Source organism: Hermetia illucens, chromosome 4 (assembly GCF_905115235.1).
Source record: "Hermetia illucens chromosome 4, iHerIll2.2.curated.20191125, whole genome shotgun sequence".
Lineage (NCBI taxonomy): Eukaryota > Metazoa > Arthropoda > Insecta > Diptera > Stratiomyidae > Hermetia > Hermetia illucens.
Window position 1 is genome coordinate 67,802,158 of NC_051852.1, and position 22,308 is coordinate 67,824,465.

The window sequence follows — 22,308 nt, forward strand, 5'->3', positions numbered from 1 at the left end:
GTCCACTTATTGATATATATTATGTACGGTAAATATTGAACTTCTATGAGGTTTTTTTTAATTGTTTCCTTCTAGCCAAATTGTGGTTTTATTTCCACTTCTGCCACTGTGAAATAAATAAAGAAGTCAGTTCTCGCCGAGACTGCTTGAGGTTCTTTATGTTTCCAGGTATCGCCAAGGTAAAGAGCTTGAACAGTATACCGCCGTTTTCCAATCGATTCACACCTGGGATGTTAGTATGTCTCGGACGACATCATTAACTTAGTATAACGTATTAGTGTTCAGTGCGGTACATTGTTCGTATAATGCAGCTCAGTATCTAAAAGCCATTTCTTGTGATCTTGACATTGAATGGGTAACAATCTGGATTACTTTTGGTGACTGGATATATATAAATACGTATATGAAGATAGGTACCTACCTGTGTATCATTCCAAAATTGGAAATCTTCAAATACATTACCATCAAAAACCATTAACATTTAGTACTTGGCGAATTGTATTAAACCGTACTTAGTTTTGTTTGTTGTTTCTTTTTTTTTGATGGAAACTATTGAAATATGCTATGGAAATTATCTGTTAAACTTGTTTAGGATAATCATTTAGAAAGTGAGGATGGCTTGGTCGATGTAGTAGCCCATATGTGAAGTAATACAGAAAACAAACACAAATATATGTACATTCCGAGCGATGCAGTCTAGTGTGTGTCGACGACTTGCTTGCACCGCTCAGAAGAACAACTATTGATGGCTGGAGCTACAGTACCTAGTATGAATATGCCTTATTTTTACCTCGGAAGCGTTGGTATTGTCTTCAACATGGTTTTTTCCTCAAATGATGTCATCAATGAAAGAGGTGGGCGAAATAACACTTGCCGATAAGCAGGTAGCGATTAAAAGGGTATAGGTAGGATTTCGAATTTATAGACCGTGAAGATTTGAAAAAGATCATTTTGCTGAACTTTTCGGTGGCACTGGAAGAAAATGCGAGTGAAAATCTAAATGTATTCTTACTAACGGAGAATAGCATGTTTACGTAAATGCTAACCAGTTTTTGGCTAGAATTTATAAGCGGGTATTAACCGGGGCTGGGTTGAATACATTTTTTGTCAGCAATTTTGCTGTTCATAGTTCGACCGGGGAGATATGGGAGCCTCCACGACTTGCTGATGGAACCACAACAAAAATCGAACGTGAAAAATGAAATTATTTTCAAAACATCAAAGATTGAAATTATCGATTTCGTCCATGTTTATCAAATGCATTTAATTGCTTTTAACGTCTAAAAATATTAATTTTATTTTAGCTGAAATCGGTTTATTTTGTCGCAATTATTACTCAACTTACTTTTTAAGGTTTTGTTTGTAAAACAAAACCTAATTAAAATCGGTTCAATGTCTGTCTGTCCGTCTGTCTCTCTGTCTGTCTGTCTTTTTTTTTTTTGAGGAGGTGGAAGTCTTCAAAAGACACTCGTCTGGACACACCAGCTTCTGGGATTTTTACCCACTAAAACCACCCCCGACTCCCTCCCTGCCCCGCGGAACCACCTTAAGGTATAACATCACGGGGCGGAGCCAGTTCATCATCGTCATCATCAACGGCGCAACAACCGGTATCCGGTCTAGGCCTACCTTAATAAGGAACTCCAGACATCCCGGTTTTGCACCGAGGTCCACCAATTCGATATCCCTAAAAGCTGTCTGGCGTCCTCGCTCATAGATTTCGTCATTGTGTAGGCTACGGAATCGTCCATCCTCATGTAGGGGGCCAAAAATTCTTCGGAGGATTCTTCTCTCCAACGCGGCCAAGAGTTCGCAATTTTTCTTGCTAAGAACCCAAGTTTCCGAGGAATACATGAGGACTGGCAAGATCATAGTCTTGTACAGTAAGAGCTTTGACCCTATGGTGAGACGTTTCGAGCGGAACAGTCTTTGTAAGCTGACAACAACCGTGCGCGGATTTCATCATCGTAGCTGTTATCGGTTGTGATTTTCGACCCTAGATAGGAGAAATTGTCAACGGTCTCAAAGTTGTATTCTCCTATCCTTATTCTTCTTCGTGTTTGTGTTTGACCAGTGCGGTTTGATGTTGTTGGTTGATTCGTCTTCGGTGCTGACGTTGCCACCATATATTTTGTCTTGCCTTCATTGATGTGCAGCCCAAGATCTCGCGCCGCCTGCTCGATCTGGATGAAGGCAGTTTGTACGTCTCGGGTGGTTCTTCCCATGATGTCGATATCGTCAGCATAGGCCAGTAGTTAGGTGGACTTGAAGAGGATCGTACCTCTTGTATTCACCTCAGCATCACGGATCACTTTCTCGAGGGCCAGGTTAAAGAGGACGCATGATAGGGCATCCCCTTGTCGTAGACCGTTGTTGACGTCGAATGGTCTTGAGAGTTATCCTGCTGCTTTTATCTGGCCTCGCACATTGGTCAAGGTCAGCCTAGTCAGTCTTATTAATTTCGTCGGGGTACCGAATTCTCTCATGGCCGTGTACAGTTTTACCCTGGCTATGCTATCATAGGCGGCTTTAAAGTCGATGAACAGATGGTGCAACTGTTGTCCATATTCTAACAGTTTTTCCATCGCCTGCCGCAGAGAGAAAATCTGATCTGTTGCTGATTTGCCTGGAGTGAAGCCTCTTTGGTATGGGCCAATGATGTTCTGGGCGTATGGGGCTATCCGGCCTAGCAAGATAGTGAAGAATATCTTATAGATGTTACTCAGCAACGTGATACCTCTATAATTGCTGCACTGTGTGATATCTCCCTTTTTATGTATGAGACAGATTATGCCTCGTTGCCAATCGTCAGGTATTGATTCGTTTTCCCATACCTTGACCACAAGTTGATGAACCACTTAGTGTTACTGTCGTCTCCATATTTAACCAATTCGGCTGTAATTCCATCGGCTCCTGGCGACTTATGATTTTTTAGCCGATGAATTGCACGGACTGTTTCTCCTAAACTTGGTGGTGGCAGTATTTGTCCGTCGTCTTCAGTTGGCGGGACCTCCAACTCGCCGATGTTCTGGTTGTTCAGTAGCTCATCAAAGTACTCAACCCATCGCTCTAATATGCCCATTCTGTCGAAAATCAGATTTCCCTCTTTGTCTCGGCAGGATGAGCATCGAGGTGTATAAGGCTTCATCCTGCTGACTTGTTGGTAAAAATTGCGTGCCTGGTGCGGTTGCTCCCTGTACTTTTCTAGTTCATAGACTTGTTGGTTTTCCCAGGCTTCCTTTTTCCGTCTGTGAAGTCGCTTCTCCGCTCGATAAGACTCTGCGCGTGCCCGCGTTCTTTGAGAATGCAACATTACTCGGTATGCGGCATTCTTCCGTTCCGTTGCTAGCTTACATTCATCGTCAAACCAGCCGTTCCGACTCCTTTTGCGGCTGGGGCCAAGTATATTTGTGGCCGTATCCATGATAACGTTCTTCAGGTGGTTGTGAAGATCATTTGTTGATGCTTCATCTCCAGGTCCTCTATTGACTGCGGTTATTGCGGCATCCATTTCCCTCTTATAGGTGTTGCGGAGGGTTGTGTTGTGGATGGCTTCAGTGTTCACTCTCACCTGATTGTCAGAGGGGATTCTAGGTGGTATTGTTATTCGAGCTCGGGGCACCATGCCAACGAGATAGTGATCCGAGTCTATATTGGCCCCCCTATATGTTCTGACATTCATCAAGGCTGAGAGGTGGCCGCATCCGATCAACACGTGGTCAATTTGGTTGAAAGTGGTCCCGTCTGGAGAGGCCCACGTATGTTTGTGGACCGCTTTCCGCGCAAACCAGGTACTTCCAACAACCATTTCGTGTGACCCTGCTAATTGAATAGTCCGCAGTCCGTTATCATTTGTTTTTTCGTGTAAGCTATGGGAGCCAACGTATCTCCTGAATACGGGCTCCTTCCCTACTTGGCTGTTAAAATCCCCAAGTATGATTTTCATATCATATCTGGGACAGGCTTCGAGGGTTCGTTCTACTGCCTCGTAGAAGGTATCCTTCTCCGACTCTGCAGTCTCCTCTGTAGGGGCGTGAACGTTTATGAGGCTTATATTTCTAAACTTGCCTCGCAAGCGCAGAGTGCATAGCCGTTCGCTTATGCTTTCAAAGCCGAAAACAGCAGGTCTCATTTTTCGGCTGACTAAGAAACCTACTCCGAGCACATGGTTTACTGGATGACCGCTATAATATATGGTGTAGTGGCTCTTCTCCAGGAAACCGGTCCCTGTCCATCGCATCTCTTGCAACGCTTTTATATCAGCCCTATATTGGGACAGGGTATTGGCTAGCTGCTTATCAGCTTCATCTCTGTACAGGGAGCGCACGTTCCATGAGAAAATGCGCAAATCGTTGTTCCTTTGTCGTTGCCGGGTCCGTCGTTTTAAAATCCGTCCTATCCGAGGCTCCTGTTGTGGCTTCGTAACAAGTTGTTTTCCGTGTAGGGTTGTCAGCCCTACCCAACCCCCGACCTGGAGGACCAGTTGGTACAATTTGTCCCGTTTTTAAGCGCGGGAGACTCGCCTTCATCCTTCTCCGTCCGCAGCTTTTCGTCAAGAAAGGGCTCCCAGCGGTCACCACGTGGAGGTAAAGATAGGGTTTGGTAGTAGAGCTGTTGGTGTTGGTTCGGCAGGCATTTCCCAGGTTTTGTGCTCCATCGTGGGTACCAATCCACGTTTCGCCCCGGGACCTATACTACCTTTTGACCGCCTTAGTTAGTTCACTCTAGATTAATCCTATTTCTTCTATACCCGGCGCACGTGACCACGTTCTTCTCCTTTCCTCTGCCTTTCGCAATTTATTTTGAATAGATGCGATCATGGATCTGACCAGTTCTCTTGATGTGCTAGCATTTTCGGCACCAGATTTTCTGGTACCAGCGCCTCTCCTAGAATCTCCTCTAGATTCCTCCTTTCTTCCGCACAGTGGAAGAATACATGCTCTGGGTCCTCTGGGGCTCCATCACAATTTGGACAGTCGGGTGAGGTCTCCAATTTATACCTGTGAAGGGCTTGGGGATATCCTCCATGTCCGGTGAGAAACTGGGTGAGATTATAATTAATCTCACCGTGTCGTCTCTCCAACCACTCCTTGATGGCAGGAATGAACCTGTGAGTCCACCGACCCTTTCCTGAGCGATTCCACCACTCTTGCCATCTATTTATGGATCTCTCCCTCTCAGCGTTCTTCGTCTGGAATAAGGGAGAGATCGGCTTCGCATGGTATATATTCGTCATCTCATCTGCCAAGATGTCAATCGGCATCATTCCAGAGATGCCGAATGCTGCATCATCTAAGACAGTCCTGAAGGTAGAGCATACCCTCAGAGCTGTCCTCCTGTAGACTGCATTCAGTTTGCTAGTGTTGACTGGCATCAGCAATGCCTCGCTCCAAACTGGGGTCCCATAGGGCATGATTGAGGTAGGTCACCACCCTGGCTATAAGCAACCTAGAGGTATGCCGTGGCCCTCCCACGTTCGGCATCATCCTCGCCAGGGCCATACTAGCAGTGGATGATTTATCACAAACGTACGAAACCCACAGTATTGGGCCCAATACGGAGCCCTGTGGAACACCCACAGAAACAACGAACTCTTGGGGTCCGTCATCGGTGTAATACCAGAGCCTCCTTTCAGTTAAGTAACTATCGACGATAGCAGCGAGATAGGCGGGAATACCAACCTTCGCTAAAGATTTCCGTATTAGATTCCAATTGGCCGAATTGAATGCATTTTTCCCGTCCAGGGTAACTAACACGCAATATTTGCTGGTACTACCCTTTCCGTGGATTGCTTCTTCGGCCAAGCCAGTAACCAATGGCATCACTCGTTGATCTGGCTTTTCGGAACCCATACTGCCGATTTGAAAGGGCGCCTTGGCTCTCAACAACCGGGAGTAATCTATTATAGATTACCCGCTCTAACATTTCCCCTAGGTGTCCAAAAGACATATGGGTCGGTATGAGAATGGTTCATCTGGAGGTTTATCAGGTTTAGGCAGAAGTACCAACTTCTGTCTGCTCCATGCCGCTGGAAATATTCCCTCGGACATGCACGCTTCGAACAATTCAGCGAACATGTCCGGCCTGGATTTCACGGCAAGCTTAAGGGCCTTATTCGGTACTCCGTGCAGGCCCGGCGCTTTATTGTCTCCTATTCTACCGCAGATCTCCAGCAGTTCGTCTCTGGTGACAGGCGGGATTGCCGTCACATTCAGAGGTGGCTGGAATGTATTGGTGCTCTCCTCTTCCTGGGTATAACCCCTGGATGATTTTCAGCAAGAGGGTGGGAGACGTGATCTGCGGAGATGAACGGCCTCTGAATCGTCCCATCACGATTCCATAAGCTCTCCCCCGCGGGTTGACGTCCTCTTCTGAGCAGAGCTCCTTAAACATTTCCTCTTGCTTCGCTGGGTGGCGAGCTTGAGGGTTTTGCGGGCTGCCTTATAGGCGCACTCTTTCTGCCCCTGATCGACTCTACCTACCGCCCAGTGAGCCGCTCTTCTGGCTCGGTGGCAGGCTGATCAAAGACCGGTCAGTTCGTCATTCCACCAGTAGTTTGGTCTTCTACGGGGGAATGCGCACCTCCTAGGCATGGACGCGTCACATGCTTTGGCAATGCATTGAGCCAGATGGGCAGCTCTTTCCGTAGAGGCGCCTGCTATATCAGGTTGATCTAACCACATCTCTAAGAAGCTCTGCTCATCCAAAGATTTTGCAGACCAGCCTGAAACCTTTTTCGGTTTCGGGCATGATAGCTCTTTGCCCTGAGATTCGACACATGTCTCAAAGAAAACTGCCTGGTGATCGCTGTGGGTGTAGCGTTCGCTGACGCGCCAGGACATACCACGTGCCAGCGAAGGGCTGACAAAGGTTAGGTCCACATCTGAGCCTGACCCCCCTTTCTGGAAGGTGTTTACAGCACCTTCGTTAGCCAAAACTATGTCCATCTGCACGAAAGCTTCTATTAAACTGCGCCCCCTAGCATTTGATTCTCTGCTGCCCCACTCTAGGGCCCAAGCATTGAAATCACCAGCAATCACCTTCGGACTTCGTCCCCTTGCGTCGAGAACAAGATTATCAAGCATTTGCTCGAATTCAGATAGTGTATACATATACACCACTTATTTTTTCCCACACAAAGCCACTGGCTGCCTGACATGCATTACATTGTATGGCCTGTCGACCACATGCCCATATCGCCGCTCCACCAGTCGAATCTGTGACCCAAATGCCACCGTGACGGTTTCTATATGGTTCACTTGTGATGGCAATTTCCGTCTCAGATTCGAATGTGGTCTGCTCAAGTAAATCCTGAGTGATCCTGCAATGATTGAGGTTTATTTGAATAAACCTCATTTTCTCATTGCAGTGAGCGCCTTCCTAAATTCCGGACATTTACCACTTCCGGCAATATGCCGGTTATCCTGTTCCTGTTTTGCTTCTGCATCGATCGGATCGATCTATGCTGCTGGTGCATGCCTTCGCGAACTCAATAAACATGAGGCATTTAAAGCACCTCTTCAGTGAAATTTGTTCTCTTAAACGGCAGAAAACCCATCCAATCCGAACTCTTCCGGCAGCCAACAACATCTGCGCTGCCTCCGCTGGTACTTGTATTATGGCCGTTTGAGTACCACCATAGGCTTTTCGTAAGCCCACAACAGACTCCTCAGTAAGTTCTTTAAACTTGAATTGCTCCTTCAGAGCAGTACAAATTTCTGCTTTCGATGTCACTTCATCGAGATCCTTAGATTGTATATAGATCTCATGTTTTTGGGCACGCACTGCGGCATTCTCTCCAAGTGAGTTTTTCACTTGAGTGCAAAAGTCATCAGTTTTGCCACAGCTGGATCTTTTCAGCTCGAACATGAGATCCCTTTCTGGGTTCTTCGGATTCTGTTCACATTTCCGCTCAGATCTTTTAGGTCGAGATCAGCTTTGACCTTTTTGAGTATCTCCGCTTAGGACAGATTGCCCTTACTGGAGATAACAATTGCATCTGGACGAGTTCGCACTTTTGCTTTTCGTTTCGCTTTTTTGTTAGTAACTTTAGTCCATCCATTGTTTTCGTTCATCTTAGGCTTCGCAACGCTGCTCGTGTTTCCTAGATTCGCTGTACGTTGCCCTCCTTCTGAGCTGTTCGTGTTGGTTTTCAGAATGTCCTGTCCGCCTTTTTTTCTCTTAGGCGCCTGCTGATTATTTAAAGGATCCCCCTCTTTTTCGTACTCGCTTATTTCGTTGGGATTCGATGGTAGTACGGTTAGGCGTCACTTGGGTCGCTTGTGATACTGTTGGCACAGCGGGGTTCGGTGTGTTCTTCTTATTCTTTTCCTCCATCTGTGATCTATTATAGAGGACTTTAATAGCCCTCACCATATTCTTTATGGCTTGGTGCACGTTGTGTTTATCCTTAATAAACTCTGACAGCTCAACTATTTTTTCCCGAAACTGGGTGAAGGTTAATAGCTCCGGGGGCTCTGCTCTCTTGCCTGTACTTTATCCTTCATCATCTTTGGCATTGGTGGAGATCTCAAAGTTGATGAGCTTCTTTTGGATGGATCCCTTCCTTGCTCCTGGAGCACCTCCTGCTGTCGAGCATCTTGAATATATGCGGTGGGTGTTGTCACGGTTTTTGTTGTCCAAAAAGCTGCCTTTAGTTCAAGGTCGTACTTCGCTTGAACATCTCCCTCTCCAGATTCAAATCACTTGTAGCATTATATGCCAAGGTGGCCAAGTTGTCCACCGCCGCCCGCTTACTCACTCCCAAAAACCGCCGGTACTGGGGTTCCGGGTCCTGCACCGTAAGTTTCCTCCTTCTCTCGTCTTCCATGGTGGTTTTATGTTCTGGGTATCCTTCCCATAGCCATTTTGGTCCGCGCACCAGAGATGAGCAAACACTAGCCCATACACAGTCAGAAAAGAAAAGTGCATGAACACATATTTACACATCAATAGGTATGCCCCAATCCGCCAGCTGGGGTCGCGCCTGATGGAAGATCTGGCCACTCCTCACAAGTCTGTCTGTCACAGGCACTTTTCTCAGAAACGGCTATACTGATTGACACGAAATTTGGTGAGAAGGTGGGAGCTGTGGACCCCCAGACAAGCAGTGAGTTATATCCGCCTACGTTTTGATTTAGGGGGGTCCTCATACATGTAAAAGGGGGGTGTAAACATTTTTTTGACCAAATATAGTCGTGTGGGGTATCAGATGAAAGGTCTCAATTAGTACTTTTTGAAGCCAGTCTTGGTTTTGAGATTTCTTAAAAAGGCGGGGAGTGGGAGGGGTGCAAAGTGAGCCATTCTCGGAAACTACCCAACCGAAAAATCTGAAAAAAATCATGCAGCTGGCTCTATACGGTACCCAGGCCTCAAAATACTCTTCATATCGATGTCTGTTCAAATTAAGTTAATAATAATATATTACCGTATTTGTGGGAAAATTGAGTAAAACCCTCCTTAAGTCTACGTCAGAATTATAAAAGTTGGTAGTAGTATAAAATATAATAATATATAATATAAATATCTTCAAGTTTGATCAAAATCATACTATTGGTAACAAAGTTACAGTAGCTCAAAGTTGCCTTACCATGTAAATTTACAACCCGAAGTACTAAATCTGATATGCTAAATGCATCTTCTTAACGGGGTACGTACAGATGGGATAGTACTACACTCAAATATACTCACAGGAGAAGCAAACAAAACCTTTCATACCTGAAGCGCTCAGCTTCCGGTTTCCCGACTTGTTTTTAAATTAAATTAACAATTCTCCACTCCTCCTTGTCTGATCTGCCTTTAATAAATAGATAAGTTTTACTTTCAAAATTTATTTAAAAAAATACATGACACTGTTCTTTGCTCTATTTTGAATAACAATTTCTTGCCAGGTACGTTCAAAATGATTTTCTGTCATTCGCTACGATAATAATAGAGTCATACTTACGAGACGTCTTGAACAAATGTTGGCTGCAACTTAGTTTGGAACTATGGTCATACATTAACAAGTCGGGAAACCTAAAGGTATAAAAGGTTTTGCGTTTCCCTATGTGAGGAAAGATGAGTCCATGATAGTTCCTTGTGTATGTAGTTAAAAATTCAATTACCCTTTATTTTTTTAAGAGACATTTACGCAATAGTCAACCGCATACGTTTCGCCCTAAGAGTTCAAGGTTATTACTTAATGTGAAGAAGTTCACCTACAACCGATACAAACACCTACAACCGATACAAAGTACTTTCTGTACTACTGACATTTAAAGTTAGAATCTGCACTGAAATGCCAAACTTGGTAGAATCATGCCTGATACTTGATAGGGCAAGGTTTAAAGTCAATTACTAAAAATTATAGTAATATCCTATTGTTATTTTCATTTGATACCCCGTATTACCATATTCGGTGAAAAATCATTTTACATTCTCCTTTCTACGTAGAACAATTTAGACCACTGCATGTGTTCACACGTTCCCACCAAATTTGCTGTTAATCGGTGTAGCAAAGCCAAAAGTGCAGGCAGTAAACCGATTTTTTAAAGATTTTATTTTACACAAAACATTAAAATATATTTAAAATAATAAAAACTTGCTTTTTCTATTCTCGGAAATCAGAATATTCCTTGCTATACATATTTTCAAACTCTGACACATAGGTATACTTAAGTACATATTAAAGACATGATTATTGTGCAAATCCTAAACAAACAGACATTACCGCTTACTATATACATCTGAATATTTGCACATTTTCCACTTATGTCAGTTACGCCGAATCCTGGGGGAGCACCTGCAATGAGAACAGTAACCAGGGACACCTACTTTAGCCGAATTAAAGGCGTTTCTGACATCTAGAGTCACCACTGCGCAGCATTTACTAACGGACAATGCCTCCCGCGACCGATCTACTACTGAAACCTACACTACCGCAGCGGTAGATCACTCACTCGTTCGATAAACGGAAGCCGCCTGTTGTAAATCACACTCTCCAACATTCCCATAATGTCTTAAAGGCAGATAGGGCGATATGAAGAGGATGCACTAGGTCGTTTTTGGGGCTGCAGTGGAAGAACTAACCTGTGTCCTTTCCACTGGGCGGGAAATACTTCTTCCACCGTCCTTCAAAATTCAAGTCTGCTTATGAACCATGCGGGCCAAATTTTAGTAGCTAACTTCAGGGTTTTGTTTGGACTCCGGTCCAATCTCGAAGCCTTCATCATCATCATCATCAACGGCGCAACAACCGGTATCCGGTCTAGGCCTGCCTTAATAAGGAACTCCAGACATCCCGGTTTTGCGCCGAGGTCCACCAATTCGATATCCCTAAAAGCTGTCTGGCGTCCTGGCCCACGCCATCGCTCCATCTTAGGCAGGGTCTGCCTCGTCTTCTTTTCCTACCATAGATATTGCCCTTATAGACTTTCCGGGTGGGATCATCTTCATCCATACGGATTAAGTGACCCGCCCACCGTAACCTATTGAGCCGGATTTTATCCACAACCGTACGGTCATGGTATCGCTCATAGATTTCGTCATTGTGTAGGCTACGGAATCGTCCATCCTCATGTAGGGGGCCAAAAATTCTTCGGAGGATTCTTCTCTCGAACGCGGCCAAGAGTTCGCAATTTTTCTTGCTAAGAACCCAAGTTTCCGAGGAATACATGAGGACTGGCAAGATCATAGTCTTGTACAGTAAGAGCTTTGACCCTATGGTGAGACGTTTCGAGCGGAACAGTCTTTGTAAGCTGAAGTAGGCTCTGTTGGCTGACAACAACCGTGCGCGGATTTCCTCATCGTAGTTGTTATCGGTTGTGATTTTCGACCCTAGATAGGAGAAATTGTCAACGGTCTCAAAGTTGTATTCCCCTATCCTTATTCTTGTTCGTGCTTGTGTTTGACCAGTGCGGTTTGATGTTGTTGGTTGATTCGTCTTCGGTGCTGACGTTGCCACCATGTATTTTGTCTTGCCTTCATTGATGTGCAGCCCAAGATCTCGCGCCGCCTGCTCGATCTGGATGAAGGCAGTTTGAACGTCTCGGGTGGTTCTTCCCATGATGTCGATATCGTCAGCATAGGCCAGTAGTTGGGTGGACTTGAAGAGGATCGTACCTCTTGCATTCACCTCAGCATCACGGATCACCTTCTCGAGGGCCAGGTTAAAGAGGACGCATGATAGCGCATCCCCTTGTCGTAGACCGTTGTTGATGTCGAATGGTCTTGAGAGTGATCCTGCTGCTTTTATCTGGCCTCGCACATTGGTCAGGGTCAGCCTAGTCAGTCTTATTAATTTCGTCGGGATACCGAATTCTCTCATGGCCGTGTACAGTTTTACCCTGGCTATGCTATCATAGGCGGCTTTAAAGTCGATGAAAAGATGGTGCAACTGTTGTCCATATTCCAACAGTTTTTCCATCGCCTGCCGCAGAGAGAAAATCTGATCTGTTGCTGATTTGCCTGGAGTGAAGCCTCTTTGGTATGGGCCAATAATGTTCTGGGCGTATGGGGCTATCCGGCCTAGCAAGATAGTGGAGAATATCTTATAGATGGTACTCAGCAACGTGATACCTCTATAATTGCTGCACTGTGTGATATCTCCCTTTTTATGTATGAGACAGATTATGCCTCGCTGCCAATCGTCAGGCATTGATTCGCTGTCCCATACCTTGAGCACAAGTTGATGAACCACTTGGTGTAATTGGTCGCCTCCATATTTAACCAATTCGGCTGTAATTCCATCGGCTCCTGGCGACTTATGATTTTTTAGCCGATGAATTGCACGGACTGTTTCTCCTAAACTTGGTGGTGGCAGTATTTGTCCGTCGTCTTCAGTTGGCGGGACCTCCAACTCGCCGATGTTCTGGTTGTTCAGTAGCTCATCAAAGTACTCAACCCATCGCTCTAATATGCCCATTCTGTCGGAAATCAGATTTCCCTCTTTGTCTCGGCAGGATGAGCATCGAGGTGTATAAGGCTTCATCCTGCTGACTTGTTGGTAAAACTTCCGCGCCTGGTGCGGTTGCTCCCTGTACTTTTCTAGTTCACAGACTTGTTGGTTCTCCCAGGCTTCCTTTTTCCGTCTGTGAAGTCGCTTCTCCGCTCGACGGAGTTCGTGATAAGTCTCTGCGCGTGCCCGCGTTCTTTGAGAATGCAACATTACTCGGTATGCGGCATTCTTCCGTTCCGTTGCTAGCTTACATTCATCGTCAAACCAGCCGTTCCGACTCCTTTTGCGGCTGGGGCCAAGTATATTTGTGGCCGTATCCATGATAACGTTCTTCAGGTGGTTGTGAAGATCATTAGTTGATGCTTCATCTCCAGGGCCTCTATTGACTGCGGTTATTGCGGCATCCATTTCCCTCTTATAGGTGTCGCGGAGGGTTGTGTTGTGGATGGCTTCAGTGTTCACTCTCACCTGATTGTCAGAGGGGATTCTAGGTGGTATTGTTATTCGAGCTCGGAGCACCATGCCAACGAGATAGTGATCCGAGTCTATATTGGCCCCCCTATATGTTCTGACATTCATCAAGGCTGAGAGGTGGCGGCGTTCGATCAACACGTGGTCAATTTGGTTGAAAGTGGTCCCGTCTGGAGAGGCCCACGTATGTTTGTGGACCGCTTTCCGCGCAAACCAGGTACTTCCAACAACCATTTCGTGTGACCCTGCTAATTGAATAGTCCGCAGTCCGTTATCATTTGTTTTTTCGTGTAAGCTATGGGAGCCAACGTATCGCCTGAATACGGGCTCCTTCCCTACTTGGCTGTTGAAATCCCCAAGTATGATTTTGATATCATATCTGGGACAGGCTTCGAGGGCTCTTTCTACTGCCTCGTAGAAGGTATCCTTCTCCGACTCTGCAGTCTCCTCTGTAGGGGCGTGAACGTTTATGAGGCTTATATTTCTAAACTTGCCTCGCAAGCGCAGAGTGCATAGCCGTTCGCTTATACTTTCAAAGCCGATAACAGTAGGTTTCATTTTTTGGCTGACTAAGAAACCTACTCCGAGCACATGGTTTACTGGATGGCCGCTATAATATATGGTGTAGTGGCTCTTCTCCAGGAAACCGGTCCCTCTCCATCGTATCTCTTGCAATCTCGAAGCCTTATTATCTCCAATTCGTTCACAGACCTCTCGTAGTTGTTACTCCGTCACCCCGGGGATTAGGAAGACGTCCTGTTGAACCATTGGCTGAAGTCTACTTTCTTCCCACTGCGGAGAAAGGATTGTGATTATTTTGAACAAGAGTTGCGGTCACGTCAATTGGGATGATTTTTTCTCATTCGACTCTGGCTCTAATACCGAGAAAGATGGACTGTGGGAGTGGTGTCCACTCGTCTGGCGTCCATATTCGACTCTCGAAAGGTTTGTGAGAGCAAATCTTGAGGTACATCGCAATAGTTGAGGTTGATTTGTATCAATCTACAATTCAGCTTCATTCTTTTTTCCTTTGCACAACATGCATCGTGCATCTCCAGTGCAATCTTCGATGAGGTACATTTTACATTTATATTTTTCTCGACACTTCCATCACCATTTCATCCTATCGTACTAGCGCATGTTGCAAAGTGATTGAAATTGAAGCATCAGAAGCATGAAGTCAGCACACGACCCAACCTACTCATACCTTGCCCGCGGTTATCAACTTAACCGATGATTTCACCGAAAAGCTAAAAATAGCGGTCTGCGTACCCCCATGCCTTCTTCATTCTCTTTATGGCACTCCCTGCTATTCCGTAAAGCTTAAATTGTTCCCTTAGCGCAGATATCCTCCCGCGATATAAACTCGTCCAGGTCCTTGCTCTAAATTAATATTATCGCCTTTGAGCTTTCACTTCTCTTTGCTCACCCAGCAATTTTCCCATCTGGCCCAAAAACTATCCGCTGTATTCCCGCTGGATTTGCTTAACTTCAACCCTTTTCTGCGTACGCCTGATATGACTTACAAGTCTGTCAATTCCGGATCCGTTTTGACTTTGCGAAAGAAATTGGCGTGACACATATCCCTTTCTTGAAAATTATGATTATTTACGCATGAATCTCCTTTTTTTCCTTTGCCAATTCTTACTGCCCACCTTTGTCTATTGCTCGAGCTTACAAACTACCGATTTTTCCCCTTTTGTCAATTCTTATGCCGTAATGCACGAAGTACCAAGTCCCCCTCTTCTTCCCTGATATAGGAATATTAATGCTCCTTGAAGGAGCCCTGATTTTTGATAGCTATTCCATCTCTCCCTGATGAACTCCCAGAGTTCATTTATGCATTCTCCCAGTGAAAGAATCGCTGTTCCAGTTTTCCGACTTCAGCGTTCGTCTTTTACAATACACGACATATTTATTTTATTGAATCTTCAATTTCAAGTTAAATTCAGGCTAACCAGTGCTACAGAATACATTTTTCTCAAAGTAAGATCACAGATTAGTCTACATACAGAACGTTTTGTTAGACTGTATTTATATTCTAGAATGTTTCGTTTATACAATCGAATGTTACTAGATTGTTGTAGCAGTATCTTGCTTTATACTTCGTGACCTGGAATGATTTGAAGGTCCTTGAGGTTGTTTTCGTTTTTCATATACCAAGGAGCACCTGTGATCATCCGTAGTAGCATTAGATGCCAAAATAGCGCAGCTTCCCACTACTGGGGTACTGCGGACGCTGGATATCTATGGGCAGCGCTCCGCTTGTTCACTTCGCAAAATAAGATTCTCGATTCCGATGACCCGCAATGGGACTTGGAAAATCACACAGCTCTATTTCTGCAGCGGCTTCCGAAAATCTTGAAGACTTGATAAAGAGAAAACTTCTCGCAGTTTGAAAAGCCAATGGTTACAACACAAAATACTAAATTTAATTTTTTTAAATTTGTAAAACAACAATTTCACCCAAAACCTTATTTAAATCGATTCAATATTTATCTGTCTGTCTGTCTGTCTGCCACACCTAATCTACCTGGAAACGGCTGAAATAATTGTCATGAAATTTGGCAAGAAGGTGTGGTCCGTGAATTTCTTTCCACACAGCAAATGGCGAATGCGAAAGAGGGGGTGCAAATTTTTTTTCATACAATATGGTCATATAGTATCAAATGAAAGTGCACGCTTAGTACCTTTTGAAAGTGATATTTGATGAAACACGAGGAAGTGAGGGCTCAAAATGTATGCCCCAAGAAGTAAAACAAGTTTTGTCCTCAGAAACTATCTAGGTATTTTGGAAAAAATTACACTGTGAGAATCAAGCCTGAAGCCTACTAAGTTAAACTGTTACCGGACAGGACTCTCGAACTGTAGCACAAGTTGCAAGGATAACTGCATTTTTCCGCATGCACAATCCAGGCAAAAGATCATGCCGTTTCAGCATGTTATGCAAATTTTGCGGGACTAATCCCTTCGGTGAAATCACGGCTGGAGCTATTTCAATCTTTTGAAGTCTATAAGTTTGCTTCTTATCGTCCGCCAAAGGGCCGTACTTCCGGATTTTTGCATGCTATTTTTCACAGTGTTCCGATTCAACGGTACGGCTACATCGCTCGTGATTCCTTGAAAAGTAGAACTCAGATCCGGTCTTTTGTGATTAACGTTGTAGTTAGTGGCAATAGTGTGATCCCACAGCAGTTTGGCCTGATCATTTTCCAAGATTATCTGCGGAGTATACTTATAATAAGGATGGTAGGTTGCCACTAGGTTATACTTCAACGCAAGGTTTTGATGAAGAATCTTGCAGACGGAGTTATGACGATTGGTGTACTCGGTTCCACTCAACATCCTGCACGCAGATATTATGTGCTGGATGGTGTCCTCTTCACAGGAGAGGAGGATTGAGGAGTCGTGAAGGATGTACCGTTTATAATTTTTTGTTGGGAGCGAAGCATACTGAATTGAAGTTAGGAATGCTTCGGTCTCATAGAAAAGTACACCATTTGTCAACCATTTGTTGGAGGCTTCGATGTCAATGCCTGACAACAACAAATTTTTTATATGATCTCCGTGAATGGGTTTCTCTTTCCACATGTCGATCTTCTGTTGGACTGAAGTAACATTCGACATGGGATCCCATTCTCTGCTTTTCAAGTTCAAAGGAGATAATGTATTATCTGCCATGACGGTAGCCTGATGTAATTGGCTAGAGGATTGTTTCTCATGGAAACTCACGAAGAGATTGCACTTGATTGCAGTGTAATGTTTTTAAATTAAGCACCCCCTTCCTCCCGGATGACTTGGAATAGTGATCCTCAAATTTTTCGGCAGCTCTATTGTGCCATGTTGTTGACAGATTCTAAATCGAAGTTGGTTATCGTCTTTGAAATACAATTTGATGTCGTCAATAGACATTAAATGACTTTATGTATATTTCGACAATATATCATGTTTGAGTTGGAACCCGTATTTGCTTTCATGCAAAAGATGGGATAGTGGATTCAAAGTCAAACAAAACCACAGTGGGCTTAGAGAATCGCCTTGCCCAAAAATTTGCTTTGCCCAACTGGTCTAGTGTGTCGTCGATGCGGGGTAAAGGGAATTTTCCCCCAAGTATTTTTTTGTTTAAATTTCTGAAGTCTACTACTAGATGCCATTTTTGATTGTTATTATGTTTTTTTAGGTACAAGTAAAATTGGGGAGTTAAATTCGGAATTCGGTGGTTCTATTATCCCAACCCTCAACTTTTGGCAACCTGCTTGCTTATTTCGGATTTATGTGTTTCTGGGATACGGTAGTTTTTGGCATCGACTGTTGTATAGTCTTGAAGGGTTACTGGCTGTTTGTAAAAATTATTATGAGATAGGGTTGTGTTATCTGTTCCATAGATGTCAGTGTATTTTTGACAAAGTTTTTTGAGATCACCTAATACGTAATTCCGAATGTTTCCAAAATTTAGTTTGTCTATTATTTTTTGGTTAGCATTACTGGTTTTGATGGGGTTGCGGAGCTTCTTAGGCATGCTAAATTTCCTACCCACGGGCGCCCAACACCAGTCCGTTTTGAACACGTACTTGTCTGGCCCCAAAACAAAAACACACGAAAAATTGTGTGATCTGAAGAGGCTGCCTGCGCATGCGACAAATCCCGTCAGCAACTGGCCGCCGCTACACTCTTGGCATTTCCTCTACAAGATGCCCCCCTAGCCGTTTTTGTTGATGCCTCTAACATCGCAGTAAGTGCTGCTCTCCACCAAAAGGTGAATCAGGTCTGGCAGCCGTTGAGCTTCTTCTCTAAGCAGTTGAACCCCGCTGAACGGAACTACAGCACTTACGATCAAGAAATGCTCGCCGCGTACCTGAGCATCAAATACTTCCGCTTCTCCATAGGTCATTCACGGTGTCCACGAACCATAAGCCTCTCACGTATGCTTCGAAACAAAAGCCCGACAAAGCGTCCCCTCGTCAGCTTCGACACCTGAGCTTTATAAGCCAGTTTACGACAGACATACAGCACGTGTCCGGCAAGGACAACATAGTTGCTGGCGCTTTGTCACGTGTCTCCAAGCTAAACATCCCCGCCGCACTCAACTTCTCGGCTACCGCCTAGGCGCAGGAGGATTACGCAGTACTTCAGAGCCTCAAATACAACCCCAAATACAAATTTTGGGAGTTGCCCATCTTCGGCTCAAACCTCTCTCTGCTGCGAAAACTCGGAAAAGGAACCCCGGCCATACATTCCGACTACCTTTCGCAAGGAAGTATTCCACGCGGTTCACGGCATAGCGCATCCAGGCACCAGGACAACAAATCGGCTATTCGCCGAGAAATACTTCTGGCCCTCCATGAACAAGGATGTCAACTCCTCGGCCAGAGAGTGCATTGCATGCCAAAAGTGTAAAGTCACCAGGTATGTAAGGAAAGAAATGTGCTCATTCCCCGGCACTACCAAGAGGTTCCACACCATACACCTCAACATAGTAGGTCCTTTGCAAGACTCGCACGCGAGTTAGGTAAACTCCTGGGTTTCAAACGCCAGCGGATTACTGCATACCACCTGCAATCCAATGGGATGCTAGAACGCTGACACCGGACGCTGAAACCACCATTATGACACGCGACGATACGTCCTGGACTCAAGTCTTACCTCTCGTCCTACTCAGCCTATGAACAACCCGCCGAGAGGAGTTTGCTGTCAGCCCCGCGGAACTGGGGAGAACCCAAGGCTCCCAAGTGATCCGGTGTTCGACAAGAGATCGGGTCTCACATAGTCGGGATTGTTTCGTCTGCAGAGGGACAATCTTCGACGCATTAAAGCGACACCTCCCACCCGACACTCGTCCGCACCTATCTTTGCGCCCAAGGAGCTGGACACGTTTACGCACGTTCTAGTCAGGACGGATTCCATCCGGAAGCCGCTGTAGCCTCCATATGAAGGCCCGTACCGTGTTCTCGAGCGGGAAGAGCATTTCTTCTAGCTCGAGATCGGAGGACACAAAAAGGCGATTTTCCTATTCAGGCAAACCGACTCTTATTAACAAAGTTATATAAGGTGAAAATTTTATATTTCACTTGAATGTATTGCACTCTAAGACGTGCATGACGTCATCATCTTATAAAATGAACACAAATGAACATCGGAGTGTATAGGAATATTTTAGTTTACTTTTCTAGCTTTTTAAGGCTTTGTGTGAAACAAAACCTTATCAAAGTTGATTGAATGTCTGCCTGTTGGTCTGTCCGTGTAGCTGTATGTATGTCTATCACAACCGATTTACTCGAAAATGGCTGAAACGATTGTCACGAACTTCGCTGAGAACATCTGGTCTGTGTGTCCCTTTACGTGGTCATGTGGGATGTCAACTGAAAAGGGCTTAATTAGTACTTGTCATAAATGATTTTATTTCTGACATTGGATGAAACCCAGGATAGTGCGGGATTAAAATGTGCGCTCCAAAAAATGAAACTGGTCCCGTTTTCAAAACAATCCGAAAAAAGGTCAAAGTGATGTACTTATACAAAGTCTAGACCCCAAAATACATCCAATTCCCCCCTCACCAAATAAACTTAATAATAGCATATACTGTATTTGCGAATTTTGCCTGCGAACTCCCCTTAAGTTCATTCTGGAAGTACGAAATTGGGCACCAGTATAAGTGATAATATAAGACAAAATTCCCGAAAGTTTCAATGCAGTCCAATTATTACTAACAAAATTATACAAGTTCAAATTTCTATATTTCAAGTGAATTCATCATCGTCACCATCCCATAAACTGAACTCACTCAACTCACACGTCATCTACTGAATGCCGGCCGCACTCAAATTAGTGCGCAGCAACTCGGTAGGCCCCCCACTTCAGTAGAAGCGGGCTCCATCAGTCCAGATGCAAACCTGACGCTTTTGAACAGTAATTCATATCCTTATCGAGTTTTGAATTAAACAAAGTAGAGCAAAATGCCACATGTAGCGGGTTTCGGTCAAGGTGCTCCTCAGTGTGGAGGCGTTAGATCGCCTCCACCCGCCGAAACCGACTAGCCACAAACATTTTTTGTGGGTATTGTTCCATCGATGGATGCATATCTAACATACTATACTTTAGTACCGGCGGTATTCATCTTTTGTACTTATATATGTACATATATGCTTTGGTGCATGCAGTAAAGTCGAAAAAAATGGTGCACATATATATATATGGTATGTACACACCAGTATGCAGTAATAGACAATGTTCGTTTAGGATGAGCATAATATTTATGTCTCTAATATGTACATACATATACCTGAAAGTTTTGAAATATATATACGCAGGAATACTTTGAATTTGAAGCTTTTTGAGAAAAGAAAAACATGCTTAGAAAATTCTATATACCTGAAGCGTCCAGCTTCCGATATTCCGACTTGTTTTTAGTTATTTATATATCAGTATCAATTACTCGAGACAGACATATGTATATGTATATGCTGCGGGTAGTGTCCAATTGATTAATATGGATATATACAATAGCGGTTAAAAAAAGCTAAGTTGCGTGTAGGTGGTTCCGACAAAAAATGTTATATATCTGATCTTTCTAATTTGTTTTTGGTTTACGAATTCTCGTTGGCACGAATTGCGTGACCATACCATCGAAGACGCCTCTCTCGCAACGTTACCACGATCGGTGCAACCCCATAACGATTGCGGATATCCTCATTTCGGATGTGATCTAAACTTGTGACGCCACTTCGTCTCCATTACCGCAAGACACCGTTCATTGTCTTTTATAGTCGGCCAATACTCAGAACTATAGAAAGCGACTGGACGGACGACATCGCGGAGTCTTCATACATGCAGAAAGGGGGTGCAAAATTTGTCATGTTGGGTACCAAATGATAGATCTCGATTGGTATTTTTCGAAGCCAGTCTCAGCTTTGACATTTGTTAAAAAGGCGGGGACCCATTCTCAGAAACTAACTGAATATTATAAACTTAATTTTTAGTAGATATCGATATGGAAACTATTCTAAACAATCCTAAAATTCGAACAAACTGTGACTTCTGGGGAGAACATGCAGGCGGTATATGTATGATGCCTATATCCTTCAATACGTATTTGTGGCGGATTCCATTCTATTAGGTTAATTGTGGTATTAGGGTAAGGGGCTGTAGAGATCTACGTATTTTGATCATGAAGTGCATGCAGTGAACGGTGGTTTTCAGCGTGAATAACCTCGACTGTTAATTATCACCGTGCATTGAACTGAATATTTCATGTATTATACAGTTTTTCCTTCCGTTGAATTCATATAGACAGCGTGTTGTTGATTCTGGTTGCTCCGTTAACGATAGCTTCAGCGACTTCATAGTAAAGTTGTTTATTATAGTCGATGGCTAAGGATTTTGGTGGAAAGGCTAAGGTGTTATCATTTTTGATTCGCTTAGGAATTGTTGTTGATGTTATAAGCAAAAACTGATTGATTTGTAAGTAAGCGAAAATCAACAATTCCTTTTCTGGATGTGCAGTATCAATACGGTTCAGTGGTATGCAGAATATTTTATGTTGTGCTGGTAATATCTGCCTGGTGCAATCGATGACTTGATGTAAATCTTCAAAGTCTAGGCATTTTATAATCCCAATTTTCGTATACAGAGCGTTTAATATTGATAAATATTTCTGGTTTAATTAAAAAAGAAATATTGTTGCTCGTTGATACGTGTTGATGTGTTGATAAATTGTAGGTTGATCTTGTTGTGGCCAGCTGGCTGTCTTTAGGCCAGAATTTAGGTAGTGGTTAAAGTTCTTTAGTTTCAAGCAAATGATTTTGTTTTTGCGATTCGTGGTTCGCAAAGCGTTTAGCATTAACTTTCCATGTTGGTGATTGGCTTGAATGAGCCTTTGATTATTGGAGTTTAGATTGTCAATG

General features: G+C 44.1%; 1 protein-coding gene across 2 annotated transcripts in view; it reads left to right on the plus strand.

The window, feature by feature from the left end:
* The first annotated feature begins 203 nt into the window (after positions 1-203).
* Positions 204-22,308, plus strand: part of LOC119655143 (mucin-5AC-like) — a 200,532-nt gene continuing 178,427 nt past the window's right edge. The window contains exon 1 of one of the 2 annotated variants that reach the window (XM_038060880.1): positions 204-355. The gene's annotated coding sequence lies outside the window, so the exon portion shown is untranslated. Of the gene's footprint in view, positions 356-394; positions 414-22,308 lie in introns of those variants that run through there. The other variant, XM_038060882.1, reaches the window with a different exon arrangement.